At 37.3% G+C, this 24,235-nt stretch overlaps 1 protein-coding gene across 5 annotated transcripts in view; it reads right to left on the bottom strand.

Annotated features, from left to right (window-relative positions):
* The window catches only part of TMCC3 (transmembrane and coiled-coil domain family 3), a 100,019-nt gene that overhangs the window by 18,755 nt on the left and 57,029 nt on the right, over positions 1-24,235 (bottom strand). Inside the window, exon 2 of one of the 5 annotated variants that reach the window (XM_054204052.1) lies at positions 8,377-8,522. The exons of the other annotated variants lie outside the window; for them this stretch is intronic. The gene's annotated coding sequence lies outside the window, so the exon portion shown is untranslated. The remainder of the gene's footprint in view (positions 1-8,376; positions 8,523-24,235) is intronic. 5 annotated transcript variants of the gene reach the window in all.

Genomic DNA, 24,235 nt, shown 5'->3' with positions numbered 1-24,235 from the left:
GCCCCAGGTGCTACACAGGTGGTTCCATCAAGAAGCACTCACAAGAAGCCTGCACTCCCACTGAAGGAGAGTGCCTTGCACCTGACACAAATCCCTCAAAATACAGCCACTATGAATCAGTGTGGGGGTGGCATATTTTTGAAGGGTGATGCAAGACATTCTGTATATCTTCTAGACTAGTTCTTCAACTCACTTTTAATGTTTCTAATAAGTGCTTTTCCTCCCTCCCCACCCCGCTTTTACCGATTTTCTTCTCCTCTCACTCAATAAAAAGGTTTCTTTTTCTAAAGATGTTCAAATAGGTGGCAAGAATGAAATTTTCCACAACACTGTGGAATACTCTGTGAAAAGCCATCTGCTATACATTTTCAGTTATTAAATTCTCCTCTATGAATGCAAATTTGACACAAAGCCAGCCACATCCCTGCCATGACTAACCACTTCTCGTAGTTAACGGCATATGCTTCTGATTTTGAGTACGCTTTCCTTCATATCACTCCATTGTCTAACTTCACATCACAAATTACCTATTCCATGGTGATAAAGCTATAACAGGTCACCAGCTCCTTCCACCCAGTTCTTTCTCTTTCACAGGCAACTCTTATAATTTCAGTGCTGTTCATATTGTCTGAGCATTTCCTGAAATCCCAGTTCCTGGACTGTACAATCACACAAGAGACTTTCAGGGAATATTACTGGGTTTCTTGTCCCCAATTGTGGAGAAATAATTCCCACATCTAACTTAATGGTCAACAACCAAGCAAGTCCTGCTTCCCCCAAAATACGGACAAGGTTAAGGACATTTTAAATATGTGATTGACAGATCTACAAAAATCAAACCCACAACCCAACACTGATTTTAGGAAGTCTAATTCATGACTTTTCACTGCTTTGACCTGTCAACACTTACATAAAACCTATTTTGTAACAAGAACATTAAGACTTTACAGTAGCAGGGAATTTTGGAAGTACCACCACCAGAGATGAAACACACTAAATCCAGATAGACTGGCCATCATAGGCAAAAGACCCAAGACATAGGTCTTTTGTTTGTTTTAACCATTGAAAAACTTCCATTTATAAACAAGAGAACAATAGCTCCATCACGCATAAGATCTTTTCATTTGCGTTAATGCTGCGGCAGCACATCCTGAGCATATAAACAATCACATCTTGTCCTGTACATGAACTGAGTCACTTATTCAAAGGAGCCTGCTTGCTTCTTCCTTTTTTCCCCACCCTGAGACGGTGGGACCCATCTCTCCACACTGAGACAATGAAGTAACATCTCAAAAATACATTTCTATTACATCAGCAGTTCTGCCTATATACAGGACTTTTAGTTCATTTTTTGTTACTAAGGCATAATCAAAAGATAAGGTCTGCTTCACTACATTATATGACCAACAACCATAGGCTCTTAAGCAGCTTATATGTAATTTTTCACTATTATGGGAACTACTGGAAGGCTTACAGCCATAGCTTTGATCCCTCTTTAAAGACAACATCACGCACTGCTGATATTCCTCCTATCTCCCTAACTTTTAGATATTAGGAGCTCTAAGCTTTGTTTGTCCATTAAGTTCAATACCTGGTAGCCCTCTTTCCAGGTGTCAGCAGCAAACTAACCAACCTACTTGAACTTGGAAGTGAACTGAACACCACAAGGTCTCTCCTTCCTCTTTCCTTCCCCTCTCCGCCTCCTCACCTTGTACTTCAGGCTGCTCTTCAGGAAAGGATCTTCATTTTGAAGAGCATTTTATTTACCTCTCCATGATAACTAGTACATCTCTTGACAAGGCAACTGTAGTTTTTAAAGCTTAGTTACTTCTATACAGAAGCAAACTTTCACTATTTACCACATTACACACATAAGATTACTTTTTTTTTTTGTTCCACACTTGATATCCAAGGCTTGTATTCATACCAAATACCACAAATAAGACCAAAGGCAGAGAACTGCAGGGAGACTGGGCTACAAAAAAACATAATCAAAAACCTTGGCCAAAACTTCATGATCTACATATACTGAAAGGAAGAGAAAAAGAAAAAAGATGACAAGCCCCAAAGAGAAAGAAGAGACATAAAAGATTTTAAAGTCTACTTTATAAAAAAAAAAAGTTTAAAATTATTTTTATTAACAAAACTGTATCTCATTATGCAAGATAAGGACAACTAAAACTGGAATCACACAGATGCATTATTATGCAGCTCATTTGTTATTCATAAACACTGCTGCAATAATGGTATTTTAAGTTACGATACATAACTGATGAACACCGCTCTGAAGAAAGTCTGGAGAAAACATCTTAATTGCAGTGCAGTAAGTGCCAAAAATTCTCTGCAGATTCAACAGATTTAAGCCTCTACCTCCTGAAGACCACAACAACAGAACTTTAAAGCATTATCTTATTTACATTTCTTTTAAAAATAGCAAAAATCTTTTCTTTTCACTGAAGGGGCAATATGAATCATTAGGCAACAGAACTAGAGTTTCTTGCTCAGGCAGTATTCTTTGTGTATCTTCCTCCTGGAAGAAAATGAAACACTGTCCCCAGGTTAATATAAATAATATTGTTTTGAAAAGCAAAAATATGAAGGAACAAGGTTTTCTGCTGCTGTGACTATGCTACTAAACTGAGTCACAGGTGATGCTTTCCATTTATGAATAGAACTAATCAAATCTTCTCAAGAGCAACTATAACAGTTCTCCTTATTCTAGAGGAAATATCTTCAAATATTATTTGTATGCTTACTATCTTCTTATGTATGTAAATGTACATGTATAAAATATGCTTTTATAAATATTTTTTAAAATATACATACTATTATTATTATTATAAGCAAGTACTAGTGCACAGAAAATCTCATATACGTACAAAAGAATAAAGCAATGTTTCAGCTGATGCGCACCATCTGGAGAACCTGCTCTAGGCAAGGTATTTTAAGTTTACACCCGAACAATCAATTAAAATAGTTACAACTAAATATGAATTCACAAAAAAGATAACTTTTCCAGAAAAAAAAGATGACACAAATAGCACACATTTGAAGATAAGCGTGCCTCTACAAGCACATCTACCTGAATCCTCCTTTTTGAAGAGGCCCCATGTGCACATAATAGCAACACATCAGAGTGAACAACTAATCAGCAAGTGTTTTCTGTGCTCTCCAGAAACATGTTTCCTGTGTGCACCAATTGCCTATTTGTTAGTTGCAAAGGAGGAAATTCCTTTAAGAAGCCTACAAAAACTTCTAAACAAACTCTTAGGTTAAGTGTCTTGAAGGAATCACCATACATTAAAACACTGTCCATACCACGTGATTTTGAACAGTTTCTCACACAATTTTTTAAAATATGTTTATAAGTTTGTACTGGCCTGAATCGTTCATATAAGAAGTTGGGGGGTTGTTTTTTTAAAAAGTATAAAAAACTTTCTTAACAGTCTTTTCTCTCTGAACCAAGCTCAGCTAAGACTGTTATATCAATTTTATTGAGGTAAAATAACCCACTATATGTACTTAGTGATGGGTGACTTCCATGCTCCAATTTTTCCCCTTTTCTTTCAAATTTGTGTATCCACCAAACTCTTCAAATACTAATGCATGTTACAGAAGATATCCCAACCCATAGAAAAAACTGTATTATAGAGAAGTTCCACAAGCCAATAAGATAACATCAATTAATTAAAAACCCAAAATGCAGAAGGCTTGTCTAACTGAAAAGAAAACCAAAGAGATTCATACAATTAGAGAGGAATGAAACCCTACAGTAAAATTTTTATCTAGTCTTAAAATATTTCTATCCTGAGAACACACTTCCCCAATTAATGAGATTTATTAAACTGAATTACTTTGAGATAGCGATTCAGACAATTTTGGAAGATAAACTAGGTTAAATTATACTTATGTCACCATATTACTTGTAACAAAAGTGTTAAATCACAATTTTTTTTTAAGTTTTAGGGGTAAAAAAAGAAACTATTTTTTAAACAACTGCCTTTAACGGCAATTTACAGAATTTTGAGAGTACGGCACATAGCCTCTGATGTCAGTTTGAACAAGCTTGAGTAGTAACCATTATGTATTGCCAGGGCATTACTGATGAATGAAAGCAGACTTTCTCTCTCGGAGATGCCTGCAAACTGAAAAATACATCTATCTCTCTTTGGCCAGACTAAAATGTCAAGGGTGGAATGAACTCCTGTGGCTACTAAAGACTCATTATAAAGCTTACTGCCTTCTACTCCAACTATAGGGCACATTTGGTGAACATCTCTTTATGTAGCATAAATAACAGGAGAATGTATATTATACACAAAATTTAGGCACAGATTCAGTGCTCATAAACTAAATAAAAAACCAAACCAAACAAAAACACCCTGCTTCTTTCTCTCTGCCATCTAACACAAAAACCATTCCTAAATGTAGAACTGCAAAGTGAGAATCACAGCCAAGAAACAGCAATGACTTTGTTTAACAGATTACTGGAAAGTGCTCAGAAACTGTACAGTTGGCACAGCACAAGAAACTACATAGAGCAGAATAGATACAGTAGAAAAACTGTGTTCAAGCTGGCCTGCCTTAATCTGCTAAAACCATGTTGGCTAATCTAAGTCATTTAAGACAGTGAAATTGAAACCCTTTATCTTAGATACCGTAATCGAAAGGGCTGATAAAATATTACAGACCAACTTTATGCAACTTCTTTGCTACATTAATATGTTTATGCAAAACTGTGCTCTTTGTGGCACAGATCTAGTCAAGAACTGTCATAGGAGACAGCAGGGCTAAAAAAGCAACATCAATAATGCACCAGCAACAGGAAGAGTCCCATAAGAAAATAACAAGCGATGACAGCTTTGCAGCCTGTATTGCTTTCACTGTCTTTTCTTGCCTTTGGATAAAGTGTTACCGGCCCTTATTCTTCATATTTAAGGCCTATCAGGTTTTTTATTTTTGTTAAAACTCTGTCCAGGAGGACAGAAGGGACTAAGGCCTTTATAATGTTTCTAGAGTCACAACTGAATTTGGATCTCAGAATCATTAGGGGTATCTCAGATGTTTCCTAGACCTCCAGAGGAAGTAATGGTGTCAGAGGCATTATTTATTTAATTGAATAGGGCAATGTTAACATTGTTTAACTGTTCTGGGATAACATCTCTCAGGTAATGATAAAAGTGTTAGTCAAATAATATTTGTTGAAACTTAAAGTTCAGAGAGGTTTACTTTACCGAGATGTTTATATGGACAGACACCATAGTAACCATAATTTAGAATCTAAAGATTTAGAATCTAAACTTGTCAATTCACATCACTGAGGACCACTGGCTAATCAAACTGAGATTTTTTGGAAGAGAAAATTTGAATATTGTAGTACAGTCAACTTTACATAAATAAAAACAAGTATAGCTTGCTACAGAAATAATATCCACACTGATAGTTATGTACTTATGCTCTAAGTTTGTACATTTTTCTTTTCAGTTATATCTTTTCTCTAATCTTCTTCTTTTGCTCATCTATGTGCAATTTCATCTTTTTATTTGAAATCAGTTTAAACATGCTTTTTATCTGGGAGATATTTTACCTGGTACAATACTTGCCAAAAATTTACGAAGAAATGCATTCATGTTTCTTAAGAGTCTTATAGAAGGAGATACAGGAAATTAAGGCTATCCTAGAACTATTTGCCTTTTTAAAATAAAGGTGATGATTTATATTACAGCACACAAACAACAAGTGTTTATTCTGTATACCGTAAACTCCAAAGCACGTGATTTTATGGAATGCATACATTTAAATTTGAATGGATACTTGACACAACAACTGATAATATTGCTTAATTAATAAAATACAATTTTAAAAGAGAATGGATTTTGCTACATCCTCAATAGTGTCCATTATTAAATCCATAGTGATAGGTAAGTCAACTGCTATAAATACATACGACAAAGACACAATTTTCAAGTTAGGCACTGGTATAGACCTGTCTTTTACCCAAGAATCTCTTTTAGCATTGCTGGTAAGCTTTACATGCTATGAAGAAATATAAAGCTACTGTCTATGCAGAGATGGTAATAGAATTTATTCATATTCTAGCTAACAAAAACTTTATTAAGCAAATAGGTATTTCAGATTCTTATGTAGCCATAACCCATGTTAGCTAGACCAGGACAGCACTTCTGAAACAAGAGCACAGGCTATTGCTTTTCTGCTTGGTGAAGTGGTCACGCAAACACTCACCATCCGTGACTTACACGCCTTCCAGGAACTGAGTCACAGAGTTCACCAATCAAATTCTCTGCCAAGTGTATGAAAACAACAGAAGATGCTTCAGAACACTTTTAAGAGTTATTTTTCAGCTTATTGAAAGTCACAGCCTCCCTTACCTAACCACAAGGAATTGGGAGAGCCTCTCTCAAGCCACTGCCATAGTCAAACAGTTGCACTCATGTCACTATAACATTTGTATACGAAGCTACAGGCTGCCCAACTCAGGTAAGTTTGTTCCCCATGTTCTTTGGCCATTACAGCACAACAGAACCATTTAAAGCAGGATACAGAAGTTCAGTCATGTGCTTCCCTACCTACCTTCCCCGTATAATTTTATTATGCCATAAAATACTTCAATAAGCCTGATGGGCTTTTAAAGACAGCTTGCAATCTTAATTCAGAGCATTTAAAAATAATTATCAACACGAAATGGCATGTGTTCAGCTTGCATTCAAGATAAACTTAGAGGGTTTCTCAAAAGCCCACGGACATAAATGCTAGTTGCCAATTTTCTTTTAATGCTAGTTCCTACGTATTACACTCATATTAGATTTTCCTATTTTTAGAGTTGTGGAGATGTTAGCGGCCTATTCACCAACATAATTTGATTAGAAATGAAGCTGCAATCAATATTCCGTTCCTAGCCTGCCTGCCTCCCTCTCCTTTGAACTTTCTAAATAGAACCTTTTTTTTCCCCCCTCTCTTAAGTTTCTATTGAGACAGTCTAAAAGGATATGCTTTATCATATAGTTGTCTTTGGTGTAAAAGATTTATAAACATATTACCATATTCAGTCATAGCAACAGCACAGAAAAAAAGGAACAAAGCGAAGCTCAGTGGGAAAGGAAGCAGACAAGAGTCATGCTGTCCTTGGAGTCCAACCCTGGTTACTGGCATTGCACTGAGCCAGAGCTCTGTACCTGAGCAGAGAGCTCTGCTTGGCTACAGGCTCCAGGATCCTGTAATAAACAGCCTAACATTCGGCACAGGAGACCTCATACCTTTGAAAGTAGAAAAGAAAAAAAAAAAAAACCAAAACACAGTACTTATCAAGGCATTAGAAAATTGTCTAAATATTTTTTCCCTTTATCTCTCATTTGGTCATGTCATTAGAGTAATTAAACCTGTATAAACTAACATCTATAAATCAGATACTTAGTGGTCTCAACAGGCAGATGAAGCTCTATATCGACTACTAAACCCTCAAAAATATGCCTCCTGTGAGATTAGCCAAATGATGCTAGCCTAATTACAATTTACACACAGTAAGTAAATATTCGATATTGTATTATATGTTGAAAAAAAAAAAAACCCCAAACATTTTCCATATACTCTTCCTGAAGAGACTGACAAATACACTCACTTTCTGTAGTCAGTTACTTGAATAGTTTGAGAAACACCTAAATCACACCATAGCTCTTTCACAAGCCAGTGGTGCCAACAGTTCCTCAAGCGAGTCCTGCCTTTCCTTTCAACTACTGCTCTTTGCTCATTCATGAAGTCTGTCATGCCTCGACTTCAATTCCATTATTTTTAAGAAATGCTTTTACCTATTACCTCACTGAAAATTCCATAATGTATGTCCAGGTTTCACAACTATGGCCAAGGCCAAAAATTCTGGAGCCACAAGGATAGCGGTCATGTTACATCTTGGAGACATCCTTCCCAAAACAACTTGTATTTGCTGCTGTGACAAGAAGTTTTTGCTGACACAACTTTGAATTCAGAGAAATAGAGGGTTGTGCAAGAAATTACAGAGCAAACTGCAATGGAACCTCTTTCACCTTATGCCCTCTAGTTCTTGATATGTACGTTACAATAAAAGGAAACTGCTGACAGCTAAGCAAGCGGAAGAAATAGGTTAGAGGGGTCACCTTCTGTACCCAGGAGTAACACACATCAACCTATCTGCAGTTGAGATTTTGATTCCAGAGTATCAACTGTTCGCAAAAGCTGAGAAAAGTACTTGCTACCAGCATTAAGTTTGGACAGAAATATACTTTAAAAAGTAGCTGCAGACTTAACACTGCTTACAATAACACAAAGTTGTGGGGGGAAAAAAAAACCCAAACCAAACAGGTAGTAAACTGAAACCAAGAATACCTCACTTTTCAGCAATTCAAAGTGGCCTGAATGGCTTATATTCTACGTCAGCTGGGGAGGGACCTTGTAGATTTGCAAGCATTCATTAAGTGCTTCAGGAAACTTTAATGAGTTGCAGTGATTTGCACTGCAGCCAAAGACCTTCCCTGCAACAGAAACAAAACATGAATGCAAGGAACTCCACCCCCCTATCCCCAAACAAAAGAGCAAATGACTAGTCACTTCTTTAATTGATCTGCTCTCCAAATCCAGATTTTAAAAGTCTGTCTCTACATATGATTCTGGTACTAATCAGGCAACAGTGCATCATTTTAACTTTATGGAATAAACTGCCACAGTTAATTATTCATCCCATTTGGTCTGTAGGTTTTTAGTTGCTTTTGATTACCTTTCTTGTTCATTTACTGCTTTAACAATAGCATTAGAAAAATAAAGGTCAGTACAGAAATAAATACACCAGGTGTTATGTTCCTCCGTGTAATGTAACAATATTTAGACAACAGTCATATAGCCTGAAAGCAAAAGATACAGTAAAAAAAAATACTGAAAAAGCCTGTTAGGGCTGTCTGCTAGCTGAAAGCAAAAGATTCACCAAAATAAAAGCAGCTATATGTTCAAACATTTTCAGATTTGCTTAACACAGATACTGGGACCACTATAGTGTAGTATATCCATGTAACAACTCTTAAGCACATTTAAAGTAGTACAAATAGACTAGTAAAAACAACTATTTGTCATTATTCAACTTTTTATTGAAAAACCGTTTCCCTCCTCATAGTACGATGAAGGCAATGTTTAGTTTCTGGTATTGAATTCACAGTACAGGTTTTGAAAGATTCACGCGCAACGGGGTGCATGTATTCTTGTTTAGCATACAGAGCCGGGGTTGGGGTTAGCAGGGTGTGAAAAAATTAAGACACTTACAATGTGGCATAATAAAAACTTATACCATTTTAATACTGCTTTTCAAGTTCTCTAGATGGCTTCTGGGTCACATGAGGTAATAGATAAGAAAAGTTCTTACTATGATTAAAATACCACAATATTGTGATATTCGATTACCTAATGTATTAGGGATGCAACTTGTGTCAGAGCTGATCATAAGTTTTCTTAGTTTTACTATTATCTGTTGGGAAGTGAAAGGACTCTTCCAAGCACAATCTTTCTAGTAGGTCATTCTCAGTCTCTCAAAAGATACCTTATCAAATGTACAGATAATCTTTAGCTTACATAACTTCACAAGGAAAGCAACAGCAGCTTTAATTCTAGGAGCCTAACAGTAAGTTAACAGCAACAATACAATGCAGCTGCAGAAATAAGTACCAACTTGAATGCAGAACAAGCAGCTCTGTAAGCCACGTAACAAGCTGACACTCAGCCTTCCCCATCAGCCTCTTGTGTATGTGCCTTCACTTCTCAGAAGCACAAAAAAGTATGAAAGGGATCATATATAAAAAAGAAAACAAACAAAACCAAGACAATATTGAAAGCCTAAGTGCTCAGTTATATATATTATTGACCATAATCTACACGTGAGGCTATCCAGGGTGTCACTTGCCTGTCAAGCAAAAATAACAACTGCTTTAAACCCTACCATTGGACTGTACTGTAAATACTGCATGAGGGGAAGATGATTGCAATTGCACTATAAAATATACTTCCCAATATTTTTTTAGCTAAACTTTTTTTTTTTTAAAGCTTACAGAGCAAGTAAAAAAATAAATTAAAGCTGTTATCTGTATAATGAAAAGAATTATCAACATCTTTTTGTCTCTCTTTTGTGCCACTCAAATAACAAAGATTGGAAAGGTGGTAAGTAATACTTTAAAAGCAGTTTTAGCTGATTGAAACAGAGCCGTGACTCTAAATAACCTACAAGAGAGCTAACGTAGGTAGTCTGAAGACTTTGTACTAAGGCAAATGTCACTGTTTCAAGTGAGATGCACTTCACCAGTCATTTCCTGAATTCTTTTTCCTGTTATTTCACATGCCTTAAAAAAAAAAAAAAATCCATTTTCTTGAAGAGTTTATTCCCTCATTCTCCAGGGATTTCTTTGCAGTGACTTCATAGTAGTCCAGGGCACTGATATCATAATCTGTTGCCAGGGGAATCAATTCAGATGCAAAATGTATCATGACTGCAGAAATCAATGCGGAAGAAATACTCCAAAGATGAATCACGTGTTTAGTCATATGCGTCTTCAGCAACAGGCATGGGGGAAAAAATAACCTGTAGCCTTGCTGATCAGTTAAGATTGTTCATCAAGGAAATAACAGTTGGGTTCTAGGCTCTCTTCAGCTTCAGACATGTTCAAACTCACAGCTTCAAGGAAGACACCCCAACCACCAAACTGACAGCAAAGACAATGGCATTCCTCTGCCTCTACTGAGGAGCTCTGGCCACTGGAGCCTGAGATTTATGAAGAGATTACAAAAGAGAGTACGGGAGTGAGGACACGCCACAACAAGGGGAAAAGTGTCCTCATACCACAGACATGTTTTGAAGAATGCACTGTCACTGAAAGAGGGCACGCTAGTGTGTTGCTTTGTGTTCTCGGGCTTGCTCTTTTTATTCTTCAACAGCAAACTTGTTGCCCTCAGCCTCTACAGTGCTGGGACCACCTTGCTGTGCAGGAGGCACGCTTCACAAACACAGCCTCCCAATCATCAAACAAGATGGTGGGGAATACACAAGGTGTCCAACACACTCCATTCCTTAGTTCAGCAACAGCTTACTCATGCTGCACTATTTCTATGAATCATGTTGACTCTAATTGTTATCTTATTCCTGTTAAGACCATGTTTTGGACCATTTTTTCAGTACGTTATTAATCAACAGGGTTTGAGCCACACATCTCTCCCATTAAAAGAGTAATCATGCTGTAATATTCCCCACCAGCCATGACCTGAATGGAGCTTACCAAAAAAACACATTCATCACTGCTTAATGTTGACAGGAATAACTTGAAAAATGGTATTGTACGCAAGCCAGAGTGCTTAAATGGACTGCGGGCAGCACCTGATTTACATACACTGTTCTTACCTCTTCAGTAAATTCATAACACAAGTAATGCCATCTAGTTACCTTTAAAATCATGGGAGGCTGGAATTGGTTTATATACTTAAATAATTCACCACTGAAGAGAGGTGACTGCACTCCAGTTTGAAATCAACCCACAAGAGCTTGTCATTGTTGAGAGTCCTCTGTGCACATTTCCTGACTTAAGAACCCCAAGCTGTTGGTTACAACAGCTTTAACTGTTATGCCTGAGTACTCCATGCTATTTTAAAACTCTATTGATTTTATTTTTTTTTTTCTGTTAAATATACTCATAAAAGAGATTTTCATCAACTAGTCATAGGACAGCAAATACCTGCGCCAAATAGCTTACACCCTTTGTAATGTTTTCTTGGGACAATCCTGCTCTGTGTGTCGGGTATTAGAAAAGGTAATAAGAACATTCTGAAAAAAAAAAAAAATTCTCTGTCAACTGAAGCTTTAGTTCTTTAGATTATTAATCTTAACATGGATGTCTGAAGTTTGGCAAGCAAAAAAATTGAACCAGAGCTAAACAGTTAACTGCAATATCCAACCTTGTATGCAGCAAAGCCCAACATGTATTAAAAGTCAGATTTTATTTTTCTAATGAAAGTGCACTAGGCATATACAAGCTGTTAAACACTTAACACTTGGTAAGATACTATGCAACAATCCGTTCCAAAAAAGGCAACATTTGTTAATTTTTTTATGCAGGTCATGATTTTCTTGCTTCAGTGCTCATGAAAGTGAAATATTAATGTCATGCACAGGAATGAAGCATACCAAAAATCCCCAGAGCTCTGTCAAGACACCTAGATCCAGAGTTTCAGAAGCAGCATCCAGAGCTATTGCAGTAAAGACCATTCTTCCACACTGTGTGGCAGCTAAGCAGTGCAGAAAGGCATTTCAAATATTTGACTAACATCAATTGCTTTTTGTGTTCGCAAGCATGGATAAATCCAGATTCTCAAAAAAATTATCAGAAACATCACTATACTATGCACCTGAAGACAATGAAACACTGCCAAACAGAATTAAGTGTGGCAAAAACCCAAACCACTAGACAGCAATGAACACGCTGCGTTCTTGGAGAGAGAATTCACAATGTAGATTGTCGAGAATTTTCCATTTATCCCCTGCCACATGAAGCATGTATCCAAATTTAGTTACACTAGTCTTCTATGAATCTTAAATTAATTCATGGAGCGTGGGTGAAAAAAATCAACAATTGTTTAAAACTAAAAGCTAAGATTTTAGTTTTCAATAAAAATACAACCATGGAAATGGCCAAAAAAAAAAAAAGGAACTAGCCCCCATCTAAAATTTTCAATGACATGTTCTATATGTATCAACACAAACACTTCCTATGGTACTTGTTCTCAGTGAAGGGCACTTGTTCTCAACTAAGACAGCAATGGTGTGATAGGAAACAGGCACATCAAAATGCGGTGGATACTAAAATAACTGTGCACATCAATTGCGGCAGGAAGCACTTTGAGTAACACCAAGCACCACACCAGATCAAACTGGTCTGCTGTCAATATCTTCTTGTTCACTTGACATGTTTTGCCTTCCCAAAGGCACACTGTCTCATTTTGAATTCATTTACCTTCCTTCACAGTGCTTTCTCTAGCCACTTATTTGCTGCTAAGAGCAAAAGTATTGGCTGGGACGTTGCATTCAAATCAAACTTGCCTTCCCAATGCTCCTCCAGAGCTCTCTCTGGCAGGCCCATTTTCTCTTTCTACACTCCACATGACTCCAACATGCTAGAGCACCTTTACCCAAGCACTTCGGGTAAATCATTAATAGAGCTTTCACTATTAACACACTTCTGTCAATTCATCACAACCCTGCTGATTTGAAAAGTTCATTCAAGTTAGTGTATAAAACTGCCTTTCATGGGAGAGTTCTATGGTAGTCATAGACACTATCAGAGAGCACATGGTACACTTGATTGGCAGCTGAATAAGCACCAGTTATGCATCAAGTGGCTAACTTGATCCCACATTAACTCCATGCTTCTGGCTGTCATGCTTCTGGGTGTCATCATTGTTAGCAACACAATGCAGAGGAGACCACAGATGATTAAAAACTTGTTTCCACAGAGAGAGAGAGAGAGAGAGAGAGAGAACTCTTTTGCAGGGCTGGTTCTGATGGTCAGCCCAAAGACAGCAGCATCAGACTGTGTTCAGGACCAGCAGACAGGCACCTGCTTCTAAGGTTACTAAAGAAGCTAAATAGGAAACCTCATACCTGAGCACAGCCTGTATGTTAAGCAAGTTGTCTACAGTTCTACAGCTCAAAAGCAAATACCAGTAACTGCTTTAGACACTAACAGCCCAATTTCATTGTAACTGGCACTTGACAGATGAGCCACAATTACTATGACAAATTGTACGAATTTTCCAAGAAGCATCTCTAAATCACTGCTAGAAACCACATATGCCCACAAAGTCTAGCCAATCCATTTTTAAATAATACATCGGATGTCCCTTGAACATAAATCTTCTGTTATGCAGTGACTTAATGCTTGAACTGGTGAGCACTATGGGCAAGAACATTTATGCATTAACACAGCATTACTATTTTTTAAGCAATAATTTGTGGTTGGCTTAAATTGCCCAGGCTACAAACTCCAGAAGCACACTGCCCATCATATAACTTTTTCCAGTACGCCTGGAGGGTATCAGAACCAGCAGCTAGAGCAAAAGGCTCTAGTGAATATGTATTTTAGTCTAACACCATTAAGCAAAATTAAGGCTTACCCATCACTAAATGGATTGGATTGTTAGCTAAGCAGTTTAACGTAATAATTTCATTTGAACTGAAATACAAGTTTGTCTATATTCCTGTGAAAAGCATGAGACAGGGGACCTGACAGTTCTCTACCACAAACAGAGCAATATTATCCATTACCTTTTAAAGATTTGAACCTTTGCTCAGCCTGAATGGTAGTGTGGAACAACTGCTGTATTTCTTTGGATATATTCGAATTGATAGAGAAGAAGTGGCAGGGACAGCTTGCTGTATAATCCCCTGCAATCCAGCAGAAGCATTAGTTAAGCAAAACCAATGAAATATAGTACAATATAGACCTTAGACTCATTTCCTACAGCAACATCACCAGCAACATCTTCCCAGATCCCCTCACTGCCCATTTCTCTGTGCCCTCAAGATTCTCTTAAGCACCTAAAATGCTGTAAGAATACTTTCTGCTTCTTCCCGTGTCCTTAATTGTCCTTTATGATGGCTCCAACTTCATTAGCGTCCCTTGCACAACCTTTCTGGCCCAGCAGGTGGGCAGGAGAGCATATTCTGTGGATAATCTAAAACAATCTGCTTACTGACGGACCAGCAGGCCAGCCAGTGTATAATGGTCAAATTGTGTCTGACTTCCACTCCCCACAAGAATGTATAAGTATCTGGTAAGGACACATAAAAATTATTTTCACAAGATGTCTGGGCTCATTACCTTTGAGGTCACCAGTGTCCTGTCACATTTATTAGACAGAATACGTTCACTTCAACAGACCTGAAAGATGCAAAAGCCTCAGGAAATATGTAAAATAATTTCCAGGATAGAAACAAAGGACTTAAAGGAAATTCCTGGCTCCTAACATTGAAGTTACTTTCATAAACTTATCAGGCTTCCTCTCAAAAGAAGTAATGTATTTTTCCTACTACTCAAGTTTGGAAAGTAATTTCAGAACATCATTATTCCCATGAATAAAAATTTTATCTTGATTTACTACCTTTACTTGCAGCTAGATCTTTCTCTTCTACACCCAAACTTGATTTCAACCTTTTCTCCTTGTTACTGGTGCATAGGTGCAGGCTACACATATGTTAAATGAAAGTTAATTTTATAGTAGAAACTTCCTCCCTTTTCTTAAATGAAAATTATACCAGATGCTTTGCAAGATTATTAACCAACTCTAACCCCATCTCTCTTCTATTTCCCTGTCCCCTGTGAAATCTCCACATACTGTTTATCACATGGCACCATGGCAAGACTGACTCGGGGCCACACTCATATTCTAAGCACAGGGAATTCAGCAGACATGGTGCTTACCTTTGCTAAAATAACAGACCACATTAACTGGCAGATCCACCACTGGTTGAAAAAAAAGTTAAATTTATTTCATGTTCTATTTACCTTCGAGTCTTTAATTAAGTCTTTCATTATTCTCTCCTTGAAAATTTGCTCAGAAATCTATTTGTTTTAAAGCCTTCCCTGTCACTGAGGTAATACTAAGACCTTTATTTACTTGGAGTATTCCTTTCTCTCTTGCAAAGAGGTCCTACATGGCTATTCTTCTGAGAGGGGGTTAGTCCTAAGTAACCTTGTTTCCAGCACAAACACTGAAGACAAAGTCCATGTTTTATTTTCACCTTGATTACATTCACCCTGATTTGCCATTCTGCCCCTGCTCTTAAACAGCAAGGACAAAGTTAACCATTTAAATTCTATGCACAAACCTAAACAGGCTAATCTTCACTGGGAAATTTACCTATTCTCTTTTTATTTACATAGTGGAACATACCATTTCTAGTTCTAAAGGACTAAAAAAGTAAATACTTCGGAAGTAAGTATCTGAATCTCTTAACAAACAATTTAAAGGTACCAAAGGGAGATGAAAGCTAATGAGACAAAAGGGCTAAGAATGTATTAGTCCAAAGTGAAATGGACATAGAGGGAAGAGAAGAGAAAGGTTAGTCTAGGAGGTGATGGGAAATCTCCATGCTTCAGACTGGGAAAAAAAATCCCCGAAGAATCTGAAAAATGATCCATCAGTTTCATAAAAGCTCTGGACAGTATTCAGAGCTGTAACATGAGGAATCTTTAGGGTATTTAGAGGATCTCTGTTTTTTTTGTAGCGTTAAGAAAAATATATGCTGATACGATAGCACTGGTGCTTTGTTACCTTATCTAAGTACTGTCAGCACCACAAGCATCATAGACAATTCAATTTATGAGACATGTGGCTAAAGTCATAGTGTCACATGCAAGAGTAGTAGCAACTGAAATACTAATGTTTAAAATAAAAATAATTAATACATGTTGCTATTGTAGTTCATACTGGCCATTAAATCCCCAAAGAGGGTATGTCCTGAGCCAACAGCAATAAAATTCTCTTTTCTTGTGGTAGCTTGCAGATGAACAATGCTTAACAGTGACTTCCTAATCTTCATAGTCCTTGCCTCTATTCTCTCAACTTTGTCTTTTCATAACAAAGTTGATAAACTACAATTTCTATACAAGTTTTCCCAGAGATGGAAAACTGCAGGGACTGGTATGAAATACAGCTTAAAAAAAAAAAATAAAAAAAATCACATTCTATGCATTTCACACAGTGTAATTTTACAATCTTCCCTCCCACAGCAAAACACTGGAGGCAAAGATCAGACAGAGTTTCTAAGATAAATACAGCATTCATCATTCTGTTTGTGCTCATTTTTCTAAAAGGAAAAGAAAGGTTAAATACATAAAATATAGAAAGGGTATAAATATTTTAAATATTTTATACATGCATATACACGTATGTGTGTATGTATGTATAAAATAAAAGAAAACACACAATGGCATGTATTATGGCAATAAAATTACATCCTTGTCCTCTTTTCTTCCCTCCCACAAAACACAGACAACCCCAAGTCTAAAATTGTTACTACTCAAAATACATATTTGGTGCAAACTAGCTGTTTTAAATTAATGCATAGCGACTAGGAAACTTCATTTGTCACCTGCAAGAATAATATCTAGAATATCAAGAACATCGAGTTCTGAGTCCACTTAGAAAAAAAAAAAAAAAAACAACTTATTTTCGGTGAGCCATGTTGCATGAAGAACACACCTTGCCAGAAAAGAGCTTTATACAGTAGAGAGAGTCCATTACTTTGGTGGGAACAGGGGGATGACTTGATATAATTCAGGATAAGGAGGTTAAAAATACAAGTGTGTCTTCTGAGAAGTTCAAATATCAGAACACTGCAATATTTTCACATTGTCAATTTGTTCACTTCTGGAAAAAACGTATACAGAAGTGATGCAGAATATATAACATATACTTACAATTTCAAATAATGCATGAACATCATCTTCAGTCATTCTCCCTTTTTAAAATGACAAAGGGCTGAATAAACAATGCAAAGCCTGCTCAGGCAGAAGAAAGTTAAGCATAGTGTTAGCCTAAGGAATCCTTCTGAGCATTCAACATTCAAATAAGCAAGCACATCTGCTGTGATAATGCCGAGGGTTTTTCGTGTTTGGAAATGAGCTGTTGAATTGAGGACACTTTGTACCTTTGTTAACATGACTGTCTCCTAAATCTTATTGCTATTGCGAAGATAATGACAACAGATAGACCTGTCTGCCCCAGGAGGAAAAGACATTTCAGAGAACGACGCAACTTTATCACTAAAGTCTCAGAGCACTCAGATTTGAATCTTCCCAGTATGTTAATCACAGCATTGGATGCTACCAGCCACTACCCTTCGAAAATAAAAGCTTCCCCAAATTTAGCAAAGAATAATTACTACAGGAAATAAAGATATTGCTTCATGTGTTCACTAGTAAAATATACGGCAAATTCACTTTTGTATATAAATTTTAAAGTGTCAGCTCAAATAGAACGCTTCCATGCCAACTCTGTAGTATTAAAACACACTGACACAATGATTCAGTACATTAAGAAATTAGACTGTTCAAAATCATCTTGGAATGATAATTTCTTCCCATTTCCAATTCACTAACCCTACATTAATAAAAGTATGTATTTATCAGTCCATCAGCCTGTTGGTTACCAAAACAGCAACATCATAAGCAACATAGTTGGCCCTACATAGAAACATACAGTGATAAATTTTAAACAAGTATTCAGACACAGCTATTAAAACTTTGTCTCACTAAACCATGAAGAGTTCACACCCCTAAAATTAGCAAGCTACACTGGATGTAACCAGAGACAAAAATTTATTCTTAAAAATAGAAATTAAAGACTCTATTTCAATGTGCAAGGGATATTAGTAGTATGACTTTAACTCTATGTGGCATTTTAAAGCTATCTTAATAGATAGTCTACATATTAATTGTAGTCCTTTATTTTCCTACAATCAGATATAAATATTATTAAAAAAAACAAACCAAAACCAGTATGAGGGTTCTGTTTTGCACATAAAATTACTTTCTCCACTTTAAATATGCAAATTCTAACCCAAGTCCTCAGTTAAGATTTCAGTTTCCATATTAACAACTTCAGTACAAGTTAATTGAATCAGCATCTGTAATAATGGTATAAGGCTGAACAGCCTTTGTTTTCTCGTTGCTAGAGAAAGACAAAGTGAGGGAAAGTGGCAAGATAAGCTGTATGTCTGCAGGAACAGGGGCCAGTGCTGCAACTCCCTACGTACTGCTGGCTGCAAGCAGGCAGGCACAACTACACAGTTACACTTGAGGAGCGATGAGTCTGAATGATCAGACACAGATTTCCTTGCCTCAGGCACTGATTTGAGCCTGTAGATAAAGGGAAGAAATTTCCTCTTTCCCCCAGCTCCCTCCTTTCACCTATTCTCTTCAAAATGTCCATTTATGAATAGCAAAAGCAATGACATACCGAGGATTACAAGGCACATTCTGAAAAGAAGACATTACAGTTTGGGGAATTCACTGACAGATCATGCTGAAGAAGCACTTACAAGGGGAACTAATGCATTCTTACTCTGAAGATTGGAATAGAGGAAATTAGAAGATCATCATAACAACTAAAAGTTTCAAAAGAATTAGGACACAGTATCATCTGTCTCTGGAAGGCCAGGATTTATGCAAGTTAAGTTACGTATTTTCTCAGGCACCCTCTAAGTTTGGACCTCTGTTGGAGACATTGAGTACAAATTCTAGACATGCTTAAATAGAAAAGCAGTGCTCCAAGACAGTCTTTCCACCCCAAACTTCAGCCTTCTTTGCTCTTCTACCCCTGTGTACTCTCTTACTGTGCTATATGGGCTGCTTTTTCAGCCACACCTACTTTACAAAATAAACATGACAGCACTAATACTTGCCAGCGTCTGGGCATAAAGTAGTCTCACGTAAACATGAGAGTGACATTGAAAACTTACCACACAGCACTTCTTGACAAGATGTGATGCTGAAACACTATACAACTTTACACCTAGTCTTAGAAAACTAGATTGCTGCTTCTTAGGGAGGATTCATTTTAATTGGCAGAACCTGCCAAAAAGGTTAAGGTAGACTGAGGTCTGACATATACATGAGGAATAAACAAGTGTCTAATATATCCTATCATTACATCTTTTGCTTTAGGGCAGGCAAGCCAAGATGAACTCCTTAAACCAATAGAAAAATGTACTGAAAATAATAGCTTACTTCAAACACAAAGTAGTATATACACAAAGAAACAAGTTCAATCACACTTTCCAATTCCACATTCTAAAAATTCCTACAGAAACTTCTGCCTTAGGCTTTTCAAAAATCAGGTTCTGGATTTCTGAACCTTGTGATGCCTACCTTGCTGAAAGAATTTCCCACCCCACCCCCCATCAGCAACACCTATAACAGACAATACAAATACTTTAGACTGTGGCTGTGTGCCCCCAGCTCCTATCACTAAAAGCTTGTCTCTTTCTGACTACTTACTGACATGCTGTAAGTTCATAAATGCCTGTTTTCATTAATGAAATTACTACAAATAGCATCTGCAGAAGGTCTAATCCTGCACCATTGAAATCACCCAGTGCTGCTGATGATTTATGCAAGAGCAGGACACAGCTGATGGGACTGCCCTGGTAGTGATCTCATCTGCCTGCAGCCTCAAGTCTCCCACAAGACAACACGTGGAAGTCAGTATCAGTCCAATTCAATGTACCACTAACAAAGTGCAAAACATTGACAAACCTAACATTATCAGAAGCACGTGCTGCTGTCAGAATTAAAGAGAGCCCTACAGATTTACAGAAGCAATCTTTTACTTTCTTGCAGTAATGATAAGGTAAACTCCAGATTACTCTCCTTCTTTCCAAGTCACATATTGGTATTTTTTCACCTTTCTTCATTTATTTAAAAAAAAAAAAAAGGCAATCCATCCACAATTTAATTCTGGATTAACTACACAGAGAAAAACAATGCATTTCTGTACAGCACTCACAGCAGGAGCACTCTGTAATAATCATAATTGAGCCAAAACAGAGAGAAGAGGGGAAAGGAAAGGTAACATCCTGTACTGCCAAATTTTTGATCACCCAGAGACCAGTGGTTTCTAGGCATAATGGCAAAGCTGGCAAAAGACAGAGATTTAAAAAAAAAAAAAGGTTTTGTGCAGTTATGCATAATTGAAATGAAGATTCAGTAATATTAAGAATGCACAGTGCAAGCGGGAGAGACACAAAAGCCTTTTGCTTTTCTGCCTAATAAAAGGAACTCTAAGTCCCACTCAAGAGTAAACTTGATTTGGCACAGATGTCTAGATATTCAGTACATACATCTAGTCCTAAAATGCACGAAAAATGGTGAAATTTGCATCTTTTCTGCAGTGCCTGCAATATCCACTGCTACACAGCTATTTAGTGGGGATCGAGTCACACCCGGCTTCAGATGCTCACCTGTATGTGATTTAGTTTAAGAATCTACCAAATCAACAGAGACCACCTGCAAGAGTTGTACTCCTTTCAGCTACAGAGGGTGTACACAACTACTGTCAGAGCAGATGCCCAATTTCAAACAGTTACACAAGACTTAGACAATTCTGGGGGGGAAGAAGCACCTGTGGCAGAGAGTCTTAAAATCTGTCTGTTGTGGAAAGCAGCTATGTGTATCTGCTGCATATTTTTGGATCCCCACAAATAAGTCAGAGGCTTTTTTTTAAAGTCCATACAGATGGCTAATGATTCTGAAATATGTGTCATTCACAGTGTTTATCCCCTCCCCTGGGCACACTGGGAGAAGTCATATTCTCTTCAGAGAGGTTAAATGACTTCCATTGTTACACAAGGGCTGAGAGCTGTCACAGTAGCCTAAAACCATGTCACCGTAGCCTTAGGCTAACATCGTCACCACTGCTCTAGACTTCATTTCAAAACACAGCTAGTCTTCAAACACATCACTGAACTTCAACCTTCTCTGACATTAACTGCCACACTGCATAATGGTACAGAGCACACAAAGATTATTCTAGTTGACTCTCTCAAGTCCAAACAAGAATAACTGAAACAAGGGCTTGGCTATTTGTTTCAAAACACCACAAGTGGGTGTATCTTCATTGCAAGAGTACTTCTTCAAAATTAAAGAGCTGTTAGCACATACACTACAGTATAATGTACATATTCACTAGTAAATGAGAAATCCCACCTAAAATATGCATGAAAAATGGCAATATAGGTCAAAACACTTTGTGAAAGAACAATTTGTAAGCTACTGCACCAAAGCCCAGTTTCCCAAACCTAAAAGAACATCATAGCTTCTAGCATCAACAAATCACAAACAAAATCTTGACACCAAGTTTTATAAATGTCACTAGAGATTCCACTTGATCACTTTCAGTCTGAGCTTTGTCAGGTCATGTCTTATTCTCCTGAACATTCACCTGTAATCCAAGTCTTTCCAGTTCCTTAGTAAAAAGAGAGAAGGAAACAGGGGAAAAAAAGGTTCCTTGGAGGCATAAAAACCACACAGAAAAGACAGGTGCATCTTTTTTCTAAATTTAATTTATATTGCAAGGCCCAATGATGCCCCTCAGGCAGAAATCCATAGGAAGACAGTTTCATAAATATCAGAAATAGAAGATTTGCTCAATAGGATCTCTCTGTGCATTAGAGAGAGAATACCATAGGAGTTAACACTGGAAAGACACAATGGAACGACCTGATAATGGCAGACCTCCTTTACCACTAGTAGTAAGCATCTAGCTTTTACAGACACTAATGCTCCTTGGTGCTTCCCAAGACAAATTACTACGGACCACATCCATATAGTTTAGGGAAACAGAACATGCAAGGGCAAACACAGACAGCCTCAGTATTTCTGTATATACTTGCTGTCAAACAGAGGAGAAACTCTCACTGATTGTCAAAGATCTTCTCATTGTCTTCACTCTTTTCTTAAGCCTTCCTTGGGTCTTGTTAGGAAATGCTTTCACTCTCTCTCACCCCCCAGCATTCCCATGCCTCTGGTACAAAGGTCTACCAAATACAACCCACTTGCACTGGACAGAAGGAGCATAATTCTTGTACAGATCACAGGCCCTCATCAGGGCCAGCAGCACCTGTTAGTGATGGTGCTATATATCAGAAGAACCTGAGTGCCCCCCCATTGCATGAATTCACGTGCAAAGAAAGGGTTCTACTGTAGAGACCTTCGCAAAAAGCTGAGCAGGTCAGCAATGTAAGAGTATGGCAAACTCACCGTCAGCCTTCTGGACACATTTTAGTCCAACAGGAGCCTGGCAGCTACCGAATCAGTCTGTTGCCATTTACTACCTGGCTAAGATATCCCTTTAACTCTTGTCTTAGGAACAGGCTGTCATCCTTCTTTTGTTCATCAAAACTGAAATTGTGTAATTTGCTCCAAAAAAGGACTGGTTACATGTGACAAGATGTAAACAGATTTCTTCCTTAAGATATGGAGGGAGGAGAAATGAACAAAGATGCCCACTTTTTCTAGATGTAAGAGGGAAGGGGAAAGAAAGAAATCAGAAATCTGTGTGAAGAGATACTTTGCTGATCTGAAAATGAGTATCAGGGACAACCATGACACAAAATTGTGTTATTTCTGCCAAAACTTCTAGTAAAACAAAGATTCCTAACATAGTAAGACCCACACGCCCCCGTATTATGTACATGCCTCAGTAACTGGAGTAATACCAAGTATTGACGCATTTCATTTTATTTTCAAGTCATCTGTGTAGAGTCGAGAAACATGAAAATTACACCTGACCTCTGCCATAAATTTTTAGCCTGATTCCAGCCAAATCCAATTTTTCACACCTGCTTCAATACATCACAGATTCTTCTTAGTGGTTTAAGTAAAAAAAAAAAAAAAAAGCCAGACACATAATTCAATAAGTGCAGTCAAGTTTATTTTACCAGACCAAAGAGAATCCAAAGGCATGTGATGCAGGATGCATCCTCTTCAGAACCCAATGGATCAGAATGTTATTTGTAAACAGTAGAATTGAAGTAGATATGAGAAGAACGGGTTCCAGAAGTTGACATTTAGCTAAGCTTTCCTTCAACAAAATGCCTCAACAAAAAGACGTCATTAACATTTTTACTGTATTAGTCACTCTCACACTAACTATATTTTATTACCTTTTCTTCCTTTGCTTTCTTTAATGTGTCCCACCCCCAACAGCAAGAAGCACTTCTCCTGTCCTTTCCTTGTTACTATAATTTTCAGATTTGAACTCTTGTTTCTTCTAGACTTATGTAAGATAATAAAAATTTGTTATTTTAAAATAATTGTAATATATTGACACTGGTATGACACTATTGACACTGATAATTCAGTGTCCACACACAGCACAAATATCAAAGTGTGGATTCAAAGGCTCCAGACCAGTACATTCAAAATTCACAGATGAAATTCTGTGTCTCACTTACAGCATCTAGAACATTTAGATAGTTCTTTAAAAAAAAAAAAAAAAAAAAAAAAAAAAAAAAAAAAAAAAGAGAGAGATAAAGTGGGAGTGACTCATTTCTAGGCAGACATGCTTCCCCTGCTCCTCAGCCCTGGGACACAGAGTGAAGAAGCTTGGCACTGGGAGGGGTGCAGAATCTGTAAGCACAATATGACCACAGAGCAGGTGA

This window comes from Rissa tridactyla, chromosome 1 (genome assembly GCF_028500815.1).
Source record: "Rissa tridactyla isolate bRisTri1 chromosome 1, bRisTri1.patW.cur.20221130, whole genome shotgun sequence".
Classification (NCBI taxonomy): domain Eukaryota; kingdom Metazoa; phylum Chordata; class Aves; order Charadriiformes; family Laridae; genus Rissa; species Rissa tridactyla.
Note: the sequence above shows the minus strand (reverse complement) of the source record. Positions and strands in the feature narration are given on the sequence as shown.